Source organism: Dermochelys coriacea, chromosome 5, assembly GCF_009764565.3.
Source record: "Dermochelys coriacea isolate rDerCor1 chromosome 5, rDerCor1.pri.v4, whole genome shotgun sequence".
Classification (NCBI taxonomy): Eukaryota; Metazoa; Chordata; order Testudines; family Dermochelyidae; genus Dermochelys; species Dermochelys coriacea.
The window spans coordinates 40,234,257-40,248,144 of record NC_050072.1 but is presented as its reverse complement, the minus strand read 5'-3'; the positions used below and the strand labels follow the sequence as shown (position 1 = coordinate 40,248,144).

The window sequence follows — 13,888 nt, the reverse complement described above, 5'->3', positions numbered from 1 at the left end:
TGTAGATTTACTTGTTCTCTTGAAATATCAGCTTCCTCCCTCTCCATCTACAAGACTCAAGAAAGGAGGGCAAGACAACAGATCCCTGAAGCTCACCAAAGTACACTGTGGAATGTGAGAACTGTAGTGTTACTTTCTGTTTGCTCCTCTCTTTTTAACTCTGTTTTTCAAATACTTTCCCTTAGGGCTTGTCTACACGTGGAGCTGTCCCTGATTAGCTCCATGTGGGGACACTCTTATTCTAGAATGGAGTTAAACAGCTCTCTGTGTTTAGACAAGCCCTTGAACTATCCTTTGACAGCTAGTAAAACAGAACCTTATTTCTAGTCCAGAGAACCATGATAGGGTGAAAACCTGCCTTGCCCTAAACTGTGAACACTGCATCATCAGCTGAGAACAAGGTATTACGTAAGCCATACTCCTCCATCTTGGAAACAGCAATCTTTCCACAGGACTGACCCTCTGCTGGCCCAAGGGTTGTAGGCTTTTGAGCTGCATGCTGAGAGTCGTTAATGCAGCTTTATAGCCTTGAGGCTTGCTCCTTTCAAACCACACACCTCCAAAGTTTTTATATTTTAGTCTTCACCTCATTTTCTTGTGTTTTAAAACTTAAGCTCTTCTTTCTTCTGTATGTCAGACCCTTTGAATGGGCATTGTAGTTTTAATGTCTTTAGGGCATTAAAATCTATATTTCACAGTAACAAGTTTCAGGATTTCTAACTGGAATTCTTTACATCTTTTTTTCCCCTCCAGTTGATTGCAGTTTCATTGTGCTCTACTTATACCTAGTGGTACAAATAGGCAAGTTCTTATTCACCACCAATGGACTGTTAGCCACCACCACTTTTTCCCTTGATTGTGAAATTTAATGGCTCACATGGGAAAAAGCTATACTTTTTAAAGAGTGTTGACAGCTTGGGGATTAACACTTACAATTACTTCGTAACTACTGAGTCTTCCCGCTGTCATTTCAAATAATAGTCAAAATCCTACTCTCAGGCGTCTCAGGACAACTTCACTGACTTTAGCAGGCTTACACCACTAGAAAGAAGAGCAGAATTTGGCCCACACTCTTGTAAGAAGCTCTGCTGAAAGGAAAGAACATTAATTTAAATGACAGCACATAGAAACATGACCAAATCCAGGAGGAGATATTGGGCTTGATTCTCCTCTCAACTCACCCTAATTTTCTATAATTGAAATTAATTGACTCCAATGGAGTTATTCCAGATTTACACCATTTTAAGGGAGAGGAGAATTAGGCTCATTACACATTAGACTACTTCGAACAGAGGTCATTGTAGCACCTTAAATTGAGAAGGTTGCTCTCTAGTTAGCTTCTTTGCACTAAGGTTGCTCTAAGTTAGTCTCTTTTACCCCCACTGCTTCTTTGATGCACTGAACATAGCTCAGTCCTATGTCCCCCTCTCTCTCTTATAAATGCTGTTAAAAGCTATTAGAGAGATTTGATCCCTGTCAAAATAATGGGGAATGAAAACTGGTTCAAGTAAAATTTTCATATTTGAAAATTAAAGAGGTGGAGCATATTACACAGTTTTGAGAAAAATGAGAGACCAGGCAAATATTTGGACTGGAAAAATAATCTCATGGTTAAAGCTCTGGACTGGGCCTCAGGAAATCTGGGTTCTCTTGCCAGCTCGGCTACAGACTTCTTGTGACACCTTGGGTCAATCACTTAGCTCATGAAGTCAATGGGACTTGATATCTCTTAGGATCAGGCCCTTAATCTCTATGCTTCAGTTCTCCTTCTGAAAAATGAGTGTAATAGTTACTTTCTCTCACCCTGGGCAATTTAGTTCATAAACTTTTCAAAGCAGGAGCTCTCTTACTGTCTATATGTACAGCACCTAGCACAATGAGGACCCAATCTTGGCTGCGGTTTCCAGATGCTACAATAATGCAAATAATAAAACATATTTCACAAAAAAGGACAAAGGATGCTAGGAAGGAAGGTTCACTGAAGGGAAAAAGTGATATCAAGCTTCATAAATGACCATAGAAGAGTTTTTAATTAAAGGGAGTGTAAAGAGAAACAGCAGTGAAAAAGCTAATTGGAGCAGGAATAAAAAGGTAGAGAAGCCTGTTTCTGATTTTAAATGCTTTTCATTGTTTATGAAGCAAAATGCTTAAACAAGAATTACTGGTGTTGTCAGTGATACTGTGTAACATTTGCCTTCAGTCCCTTTGTTGCTCAGGGAACATGTTGGATTTTCAGCACATTTAGCCTTGCCATTTACTTCACAAATCACAGCTGTAAAGTGGTACAACTGAGCCAGTTTTACTAGAATGAAATGCTGATGAAATGAAACTTCTCCAACAGTATTCCCAGATAGGCTAAGGCTAGTTTAGTCTTTTCATTAATCTGGCTGCATCAGAAAAATTTGCTAAGAAACATTGTTTTCCTGCAAAATTAAATATAAGGATTTTGTTAGAGCTAGTTACCACAATGACACTTTGAATGTTTCCAACATTATGAGGCCTATTGCCCATCATTACAGGTTACTACTGAAAATTAAAGAAGAAATTCTGTAAGTTTGTGCTTATAGAGTATCCCTGTTGGATGGATGGGTAATAGGAGGAAGTACAGAGTTCAGGTGGTTCTGAGTGTACACAGTGTGATACTTTACAATGTACATTCATTTAAGAGTATAAAGTGTGAAGAAACTTGAATATTTAGCAATCTTCTCTTGTCCAGTCATTTCTATACATTTAAATGCATGTGTTTCTACATGCAATGTTTCTTGCTATAAATATTTCAATTTGAATATTAATGAGCCTTATTTTTAAGACATTTGCAGTGACCTTCATGGAAAAGAAGAGATCTAGTTGTAGTGAATGAAAAACTGTTTCTTTATTTCAGCTTCTCTCTGCCTTTTTAGCTCCTGATTAACAGTACAATGGAAATGTACCAATTTACACCAGGAGGGAATTTGGTCCCATGTTTTCGTCTATACAAATTAGAGCTCTCAGGCGCTGGGGACATGAGGAAGGCAGGCTTGTTTCCTCCTTGATATTGGGTGCACAGATAACTCCTATTTATATTAACAAGAATTAAATGCACACTGTATCCCTTACTAAGGAGATGGCCATTATTGTATACCACTAACAGTATAGTAGCACTATTATAAATCTAGGCTGGAATTTTCAAAAGTGCTTGATGTTGACTTAACTTTGCTCTCATGGAAGTCAAGGAGAGTTTTACCAGACTCAATGCAGTCCACTAGGGACTTTGCTATTCATATTAGTTTTACTTGGAAGGCACTCAGTACTGACGTGATGGGTGGCAGTATAAAAGCCTAAAGTAGACCGACAGGGAGCAGAGCTAACCCAGTGCTGAATGCTTTTGAATATCTTTCTTGTAATGTTTTGGGCCATTACTCTGTAGCATATCATGAATAAGGTACCTTTTCACAATTGGAATATAGTATCCTACTCTCGGTGAAGTTCATGTGTTTTCTATTGGGCAGCTTGGTGTAATTTTGATATTATAGAGACAGTAGTATTGCCTTCTTTTTTAATAACTGTCTTTAAGAACAATTTTACCAAGTTAGCTGGATAATGGTATTATCTTTTTAGTCACAGTATAGTTGCTGTAGTGAAATCCAAGTCAGAACTTAGGCAAATATCCACTACAAAAGGTTGATGGTATCTAAAAGCAGCGTTTAACCCACTGAACAGCACGTGCTCGCGCTCTCTCTCTCATTCTGTAAACTGGCAGATAATAATTGGTACTATGTGACAGGTAAAGTAATTTTCACTTTTTTTGGTCAGTAAAAAACCCCAGTACAAACTCCTCCCTCCCCCCATCAGACAACATACGTAGGACCTGATTCAAAGACTATCATACATTTCTATGTCATATTTTGGGTATTGTGACTTCATAAGAGGATTAATTCTTTATTCTGAATAATTTTTATCCATACAGTATATGTATTCTCACAGCTGTTAGCTTCAGTACAAAAATTTTTAAGTAATTAAATAGGTTTCAAATATTATAAAGAGATGTCAATGCCTCTTGGCAAATTTTAAATATCAGTCTGTTTAGGAACAGCCCTGAGTTCCTGGATCTCTCTCTCTCTCTTCCTTCCCCTTTTTTATGGTTCCTCCTTTTCCTTTATCCTTAGCTGAAATCAATTCATAATGTTTTATGATGATTTATATGTTGAGGGAAGAGAAGATGCATCAGGAAAAACAAATGAGAGTAAGAGATAAAGAAGCCACCTCCCCTTTATTTTACATTCTCCTGTAAATTGCTTTCCCTGTTACAACCTCTTTTCCTTTAATCTGTAGGATACATGGATTTTCATACTCACAGAATGCCAAACCAGTCAAAGTTGTACTACCCAGTTCCTGACATACACCCACGTAACTTCCACCACTGTCTTCACCCCTGTGAATGTCAGATGGTCCATCACTACTCCTGTGGAGGTAAATGGGCATTTTGCTATTGATTCTAACAAGAGCCAGAGCAACCTGAAGGCTTCATTTTTCTAACTTGCCTCCATATTAACAATTGCAACAAAACATGACTCAGGAAGCAGGGCTAGATGCACAACATTGAGTAATCTTCCATTTTTAGAAGGCATATTCTAATGTGTTTGAATTTAGATGGTCAGTACATTGATCCCTCCAATAGTTCCAGGGATGGTTGCTGGTCTGAATTTAGTGTTTGTCCTGTTTTCAGACTCAGTGTCAGCTTTAGTTGTTCAACCACAAGGTCTGCAGCATTGGACAAATGTGTCATCTTCCCTGTTTAATATCCTGTGCTCTGCATCAGTAATCTGTTCAAAGTTATTCAGTTTAGAAGTGACATCTGATTCACTTAACAGACCATTTTTCAGCAGGGCACAAACTAATGACAAAAGGCAATAAGAGAAAAGGGAAAGTCTTTAAAAGCAAATTAATCCTGTTTGTTATTAGCAGCTTTGTGAAAGGAAATAGCCTGTGAAGGAAATCCAAGCCTTTCCAGTTGGACAATGTGATGGCCCCCTCATGGAGCATGAGGCTTCATCCGAAACACTCAGTAACATGAATAAGACAACCAAACTTTGTCATACTACTTTAACAATGTTTCAGAGATTTTTTAAAAAGGAAAGCGCTTTTCCTCCAAACAGCAACATTCAAATAGGCTTGATGCTCCAAAGCAGGCTACAACAACATTTTAGTCAAAACGTGTAGCCAATTGAATGAATCCATTTAGCGAACATTTCATGGTGTTACAAAATAGGAACACAAGGAAGACAATGGAACTTCATAGATTCAGGAGGTAATTTACTGACACAGCAGTAGACATTGAACATTAAAATGGTTTCTTTGCTTTTATGTCCACAAATATCAGATGGGGAACACAAATATTTTCTCGGGAGAAAAAGACATACTTAAGGAAATCAGTATTATCCCAAGAAAAAGGCTATTGAATATCTGAGGAAGACAAAAGCCAAGGATTCATTCTCAAGTTCTGCAAGTAGAAGTCAAAGAGACAAAGGAAGCTAGTAACAAATATTTAAAAATTCACTGAAAATGAATTCTAGCAATAGACAGCTGAAAAGACAAATAACTGCTGTATTCTGTATTTATAAATGGACTGACATGAGATCAGGGAAGCTTCAGAACTGTGGACATTACTTCATAGTGGGAACAATTCTAGAAACTGTTTTCACTGTGCTTTAATTAGAGCTTAACCATACCTTCCTTCACTTCTAACCTCAAACACACCATCTATGACTATTGTCTCAAGAGCTTCTCTTCCAAATCCATCCTGGAACCTCTTCAGTTTGGCTTCTTCCCTTTCCTCTCTACTTAAAATCTTCTTATCAAGGTCTCTAATGACCTGCTTTTGGCCTCCTCCTTCTCCACCTCCCTGCTCTTTTTGACATTATTGATCACACGCTTCTTCTCAGGTTCTTGTCTTTTCATGCTGCCCTCTTTTGGTTCTACTCTGCCTAGCTCTCTGACGATTCCTTTAATGTCACTTCCTCCTGCCTTCTCCTGCTCTGTATGGGAATACCGCAGAGGTCTGTCCTTGGCCATCTACTCCACTTGCTTGACATCCTTTCTTTGTATGATCTCATCTATTCAGACATGCTTCAACTAGTGTATTTAATCTGAATCAAAAGCCTCTTTCTCTGCTACTGATCAGCTGCCTCCTAGCCAGTCTAGTAGTTCAGTTTGTGTCTGACTTCTTCTGGATGTCATGTCATTGGCTTAAATTTAAGGAGTTCAGTTTTAGCCATGTTATCTTTCCTTTAAATCCCTCACTGCCCTACTCCCACATTCTCCTCTGTTACTGTTCACAACACCATCATCCTTCCTATTATTCAGGCCTTATCTTTAACTCCTCCCTCTCCCTTGCTCTGCATATCCAAGCTGTATTTGTATTCTGCCACTTCTTTCTCCAGTGCATTTCTAGAATACAATCTTTTCCATCTGTCCACACTGCTAACATTCTCAGTCAGGCCATCATCAACACCTATCTTGATTATGATCATGATCACCTCCTCTTCCCTGGCCTTCCCAACACCAACAATACCACCCTCCAGTACCTATAAAGCACAGCTGCTAAACTCATCTTCCTTGCCCATCTCTCTGACCATGTCAGTCCTCTCTGTGAATCCCTCCATGGGATCCATTTTCCATTATATCACGTTCAAGTTCCTGTACTCACCTTCAAGACCATTCTCATCTTTGTCTCTCTCTTCTGAAGTCCCCTCCACTCCGGCAATGATGCCAGCCTTGAGAGCTCATTTCCCCCACCTCTTTCACAAACATCTATGCACTTTCTTCCATGCTGACTCTTGTACATGGACCTCCTTCCCAGAATTAATCCATGATCCTCTCCTGTAATCCTTCCTCAAGACCTACTTCAGCTGTGACACAAGAAATCAGTCACCTACAACGGAGGAGTTGGTCAGCAATGGGAGATAAATAAATATAATCTATTTTAAAAATTTTCAAATTATTCAAGTTGCACAAAGGACCAGCTTGTGTATACCTGTTATCCTAATTTTAGCAATTGGATCCTGCCCTCAAAGTCCAAAATACCTTTAAATTTTTAACCTGGGTATGATGCAAAGAGCATCTGTCTAACTGGGCACCGACAGCAGGCTGACACAGTGAGGGTGGGATTTTTGTCTTGTGGAAAAGGGCAATGGGGTGGGGTGTTTTATTAAGCAGTATAGCATAACTGGGTGTGATACAGCATGGCCAGAAGGCAGCAGGAGAGTGATATAGGAGAGATACGTAAGACCCAGGATGAGGAGAAGCCTTATTCCCTGTAGAGGGAAGAAAGGTTTCTATAGATTAATTAAAAGCACCTGAAGCCAATTAGAGCACCTGAAGCTAGTCACCTGATAAAAACCACCTGCTTCAATCAGCCAGGGGAAGGAAGTGGAGCAGGAGTGCAGTTTGGAGGAGTTGAAGTAGAGGAGAATTGGAGAAGTGCTGTGGCTGGCTAGAAGACCAAGACCCCTAGGTAAAGAGACACCTGGCTTGTGCAGAGAGGACAGGAAGCCCCACAAGCTAAAGAACAGGAGAGGGAAATAGCCCAGGAGAAGGAAGCATTAGTTCAAGTGGTTTACCAATATCCCTAGGTTGGGACTGGGAGTAGAGGGTGGGCCTGGGCCCTCCCTCCCCACTACCCTTCTCTGGGTTACTAGTGGGACAGTATATGCCCTAGTTCAGGGGCAGGAAACTGCCCTGAACGACCGCCACCCCCCAAGAAAAGGAAGTGTGGGACCCATCATAATTGTACCAGCAATTTGCCACACTGGGATTGTGTAAGTAGGTGGGAGGAATAAGTGCTGCTGCTTTGGTTGATTTTTAATTAGTATCACTTGTATTCTTAAAAGTATGTCAAGGCCATTCAGAGCTTTTTGTTGTGGAATTTGTATGAGACTGATATCTGAATAAATAAATATTTGTATTACAGTAGTGTCTAGAGGCTCCAGCCACATTGGAACTCCATTTTACTAGGCTATGCAAGCATAAAACAAAAGACAGTCCCTTCTCTGGAGAGTTTATAATCCTAGTTCAAGTCAAGATGCAGTGAGTGAAACAAGACAGAGCAAACATAAAACAACAAAAGAAGGATTAGGTTTATGGGTAGAGAGAGAACTGGTAACAGTAATACAAATATGTTTCAGAGTGGTAGCCATGTTAGTCTGTCTCAGCAAAAAAGAACGAGGAGTACTTGTGGCACCTTAGACTAACAAATTTATTTGAGCATAAGCTTTTGTGGGCTAAAACCCCCTTCATCGGCTGCATGCAGTGGAAAATACAGGAGGAAGATGTATACACACAGAGAACATGAAAAAATGGGTGCCATATGCATGATAACCAGTGATCAATTAAGGTGAGCTATTATCAGATTGATCACTCTTGTTAGTGTATGGCACCCATTTTTTCATGGTGTGTGTGTGTGTGTGTATCTATCTATCTTCCTACTGTATTTTCTACTGCATGCATCTGATGAAGTGGGTTTTAGCCCACAAAAGCTTATGCTCAAATAAATTTGTTAGTCTCTAAGGTGCCACAAGTACTTTGTTGTTTTTAAAGACATGTTTGTACATAGACCTGTGATAATGTACTATATAGAGAGGGGTTTTTAAACTGTTTTTGTTTTGTTAGCAGCAGATCAACAGGTCAGAAACAGTAACTCTAGCTCATCATTTACCTAGCCATTATCAACTGGTAGTGTTTTGAAGACGCCATCGTATAAGCAAATCTTAAGGAAGGAGAGGGCTCTCTGGATTGTGTGTAACCAACTGGTTGTTTTACTGTTACCTTTGTCCACTTTCCCTCTCCTCTCCCATTGTTGGTCACAGCTTGTCTTAAATTAGAGGCAGTGACTGTGTCTTCATGTGTGTGTACACATACATTCTGATTGGAGTCTCGGTGTTACTGCAATGTCAGTAATATTTCCAGACCCTCTTCTCCTCCCCCCCCCCCCCCCCAAAAAATCACATTAAAGTAGTGTTGTTTTGATTGCAAAGTCTAACCATTCAAAGTTAGGAAGAATCAAGGTTTAAGGTTACCCATGCCTCTGTGTCCATCCTGCGCACTGAGATATGGATCCTGTTTTAAAAGAAGTATATGATCAAGTAATTAAAGACCTGTGGTAATATTTGTAAGTCAGTGGGATTTAGACTCCTAAATCACGTAGGTAACTTTTTTTTATTCTGGGTCCTAATGCATATGTCCCAGACAGCAGAATTAAGGCTGCATGACAACCTTAAACCTCGTATTTCTGAACTTTCAAGTGCTTGACATTGTAACCTGAACAACATTCTCTTAATGTAGCTTTTGTTAATTGCCTAGTGTTTTAAAAAATGAGAATGTTCAGCTAAGTACAGTAACAGCTAAGTGTAACAACACTTCCACCAGGCATGATCACTGGAGTTAGAATCCCGTATCTTCAGCATTACATCAATACCTCCATCATTTGAACTCTGTCAAGCTAATTATGTTTGCTGGTCTCAGGAGAAAGCTGTTATTCTAGAGGGGTGGATGGGCTGCTGGGGTCATGTGATCAGTCCAGGAGATGGTCAGGGGGAGCACAACATGGCATTCTCTCCAGTCCCCACCTTCAGCTGCTCTAGGCGCTCCCAGGCAGTCCCAGCTGCAGCTTTGACAGTGGTGTAGGCCCAGCTCCATAGAATGTTTATGTTCAATTATTATTATTTTGGCACGCTGCCAAAATTTTCCTGAGCAACACAAGCAAAAGAAAGGAAACAGTGATTTTAATCAGTTTCTCATGAAAATATGAACAGAACTTCATGAGCCAACATAAAGGCGTTTCTATAATCTGAGGGCTTCAAAAATTAGAGATTCTGAGGGGGGAAAAAGGTTGCAAGCATATATTTTACAAAGGAAAGTGTTAAGCAGGCAGCCTAGAGACAGGAGTCACTACAAGCTGCCCCTATGGTTGTATTACTAGTATTAACAAGGATGAAAGTAATTGGTGTATATTCACCAAAACAAATGTTTGCACACAGGTTAGTGATATGCACTAGGTTTTTTTTTTTAATTGTTTTTACTGTATACACAGTACCTACCAAGTTGGATTTGGGTGGGATGTAGAAAAGGAAGTTTAAGTGATAGTAGTTAGCCACACTGCTTTACAGATTACTGTATGGTGCTCAGATACTATGGTGACAGTGCAGTACAAGAACCAAACAGAATCACAAATAAAATAAATACTTTGAGGAAGCGATGGATACGATGCCTTAGATAGCTACACCACACTACTCAACAAGGTCAATATACAAAGGAGTTACAGCTACTTGTCTGGATAAAGGACTTCTTCACAACCAGAAAATAAGACAGATGTTAACTGTAATTGTGAAGGTAAGTTATTAGGGATGGTAAGAATGGCTAGTTAAGAGCTACAGAAATTATTAAAGATTGTATTCATTTTATGTCAGTGATCTGGAAGAATGAACATGTAATGTGCTGAAACTTTCAAAGGAGGGGCAATTTACATCTATGGATAAATGTGTTGTGAATGATTTGGATAGATTCCAAAATACAAATCTGAGTCATTGCAAAATGGTCATGTGCACAAAGTGTAGGGAAATCCTATAAATAACTGTATCCACAATGAGCACAGACAACAAAATACTGGGATGTAGAGAAACCTAGAATTGCTACAAGGCTAACTGAACAAGGGTGTCTTTTTTTTTTTTTGGCAGCAAAATTTAACTGCTTGACTATTCTTTTTAGTATTTCCTTTTATATATTATGTAGCTTTCATGCTTATAGAAATTCATGTTTCTTTGTAGCTTGCCATTAAACAATTTTTTTTATTGAAGTCTGTTTAATGGCAGGCAGACATAATTTCAGTCCCTTAAGGTCATGCTGAGCTCTTCAAAGGTTAGGACATATGCTGGAGTAAGCTGGCTTTTCAGAGTAGTTACTCTGTGGTTTTTAAAGTAATGAGTATGTTTTAACAATGCATAAGGCGTTCTAAAGGATATTACTTTACTTTCAAATAGTCTTAACATAATTTGCTTTCAAAGGAATTCCTTATTTACATACAATTTAGATTAATGTAATGGCATATGTTCATTTCCACACTTATAACAAACAAACTCAACCTATTAACCAGCAAACAATTAGTGGTGTCAAAGGATGATACCCATTTTTACAACCATAACAAAAGAAATTCACAGGCAGCCTCTGAAATGAGCAAAATAAAAAAAAAATATAAACAAAAGACATGAAAGGGTATTTTGACCTTTCAGCTACCAATGTAGCAGAGGAAAAAATGAAATGATTGATGGATCTTGGCCAGAGGTTAACTCTGAATCTGTCAAACCAGCTGAGGAAGTGAATTCTTGACTCAAGGGCCCTCCACCAAGAATAAGAATGCTCTAACCCAGTAAGATCTAGAGTTTGTTGCAGAGAGTAGATCACCTGTTGCATTGGTTCCTTGGCAAAGAGGTGATCTCTCAGGTACTAAGATCTAAACCACACAGGACTCTAAATATGAAAAATCAACATTGAGTTGCCCTTTGAAGTGAAATGGAAGTTAATGCAGGCTATGGAGCCTTGGCACAATCCACTTCTGATTGCTATTTCCACTAACGGCATGATCTAAAGTCTACTGAAGTCAATGGAAAGTCTCCTGTTGACTTCTGTGGGCTCTGGATCTGACCTTAAGTGGGCAGCTATACCATGCCTTAGCTCCTATTTTTAAGATGTCTTCATATGAAGCCTAAAGGAAGCGTATTACAGTAATCCAGCCTGGAGCTCACAAACATGGATCACTACACCAAGATCTGTGTTGAAGAAAAAAAAATTAAATGTTTCAACAGCAACTTAAAAAAAAAAGCACAAGTCTGACTACTGAAGACACTTCAGGAACAATCAAATTTCCAGAAGCTTCCTTAATTTCTGAACTCATTGGAAAAAACTGGGCACCTACCCTCAACAAAGGGAAAGCACTATCCCCAGCATACTTTCAATAGCCATTCACAGCCACACAGCATCACCTTCATTATGTTTGGAAGACTGAACCTAAGCCTGCTTGTTCTCATTTAAGTCCTTTTCTTGGTCAGGAGAGATAGGAAAGCAAATATCTGGCACAAATTTGGTCTGATAAAAATCAAGAGCTATATATCTGTATCCTGGCAACACCACAACCAAACTGCCTCACTGCTTGTTCCAGAGATAGCACATGCATGCCAATTTGGGTGACAAAAGAGCCTTGCAGAACTCAGTAAGGCAGACCTCTGGGGTGGGTGAGCAGTTACCCCAAAGGACTAGTGGGACTCTGACAGGAAGGAACTGAATCACTCAATTCCACCTATGCATTTTAGGAGTGCATTCTCACTCAACAAAACCTCAGTCAATGGTATCAAAGTCCAACTGCTAGACCTAAAACAATCAGTATGGACACTTGACCTTTGTCCAGAGTTACTCTTGTTGTTTGACTTCCTCCTATCAGACTCCATACCATACCTAGAACTAGACTGGCAGAAGCAAGAGTTACTCCACCATTAGATGGGAGCTGCAGGACATGTAATGCTAAATATAGAATTGGTGGGAAAACTAAACTGGCATAGACCCAGATCATAACACTGAGGTAAATGTTAGCAAGCTAAAAATAGAATTGGCAATTTGGAATGTGTTAGCATGCATCCAAGGAATGTTGGCAGTTGGCATGAATCCAAGAAAGATCTGACAAAGATATTAGCAGAAGTGTCTAGAAAGTTCTGACAGGATGGTATAAAAGTCAGTGGGCAGTAGAGATAGTAGGAGAAGACAAATATTCAGCACATTATGGGTTTTCAAATACTTCACAAGGCATACTTTGTGTACAAGATCCATTATAGTTTTGTAAAAAGGGTGAACATAGAGATGCAGTCTGTCACAGTCCCCACTGTGGATAAAGGCAGGATTGCTGCATTGTAGCCCATGGGAAGACCTCTAGGAGAACTCTACACTGGTTTAAACAATCCCTTCCCATTCTCCAGCTCCTCCATTCAGATCCCAGCACTATTGTGGCTTTGGATCAGACAACAGCAGCTTAATTTGGTAAATGACCTTTCTTTTCTCCACTGAAATTCTGACATATGTGCCTGCATGCTCTCTGATTTCACTTCAGTCCCTCTCCCGTCTTCCCCACCCCTCATGTTTGAGCAAGAGTTTTATATACAGTCTTTAATCTACAATCCCACAGGTCCCCGGAGAAGGTTATTGGCAACAGTGGGAGGGGAAAAAATGAGGCATAAAAGTCAGAGTGAACAGCGCAGCGTGAACTCAGCAGGACAGCTGCTGTTTAATTTTTCTTTTGTACATATTGTGATGAGCTGTTGACGTGCAGGAAGTACGAGTGGATGGTGGACATTTTTTGGCTGCTACTATTCAGATAGAAGAAGAAAAGAAGCAGTATTAACTGCGAGCCATGGAACCAGCACCAAAACGCTGCCTTCTGCGGAAGGAGTGGAGAAGGATGGATGGGTGGCTGGCTAGATTTTTGACCATCTCCTTATACATGAAATGCTGGGTGAGGCCATCTGCCAAAGCTGGTCTCTTATATTTGAAACTCTTCATAGAGCCAGGTTTAGTTTTCATTGACATAACCTCCTCCCAGGGAGGAAGATTTGATTTTATTTAAACAAAATTTGCCCAGGTCCTCAAAGGTATTTAGGCACCTAACCCTCATTGAAATCAGCCTTTGAGGATCTGAGTGAAAACTCTTTCCAGACTAGGCCAAGCCATAAGGGCTAGAATTTCCATGGAGCACATCAGCGGTTGAACTGCACCAAGAATTTAACTGCCTTGAAGTCTTTAAACCATGATTTGATTTCAATACCAGGACTTCAATAGCTCAGACATAAATGAGAGGTTTATTGCAGGAGTGGGT

At 39.7% G+C, this 13,888-nt stretch overlaps 1 long non-coding RNA gene across 1 annotated transcript; it reads right to left on the bottom strand.

The window, feature by feature from the left end:
* Positions 1–448: 448 nt before the first annotated feature.
* LOC119855957 lies at positions 449–6,770 on the bottom strand. Its single transcript, XR_005293091.2, has 3 exons — positions 6,686–6,770; positions 4,335–4,441; positions 449–1,085 (listed from the first exon to the last, which is right to left on the bottom strand). It is a non-coding gene; the product is annotated as an uncharacterized LOC119855957 (long non-coding RNA).
* Positions 6,771–13,888: the final 7,118 nt, after the last annotated feature.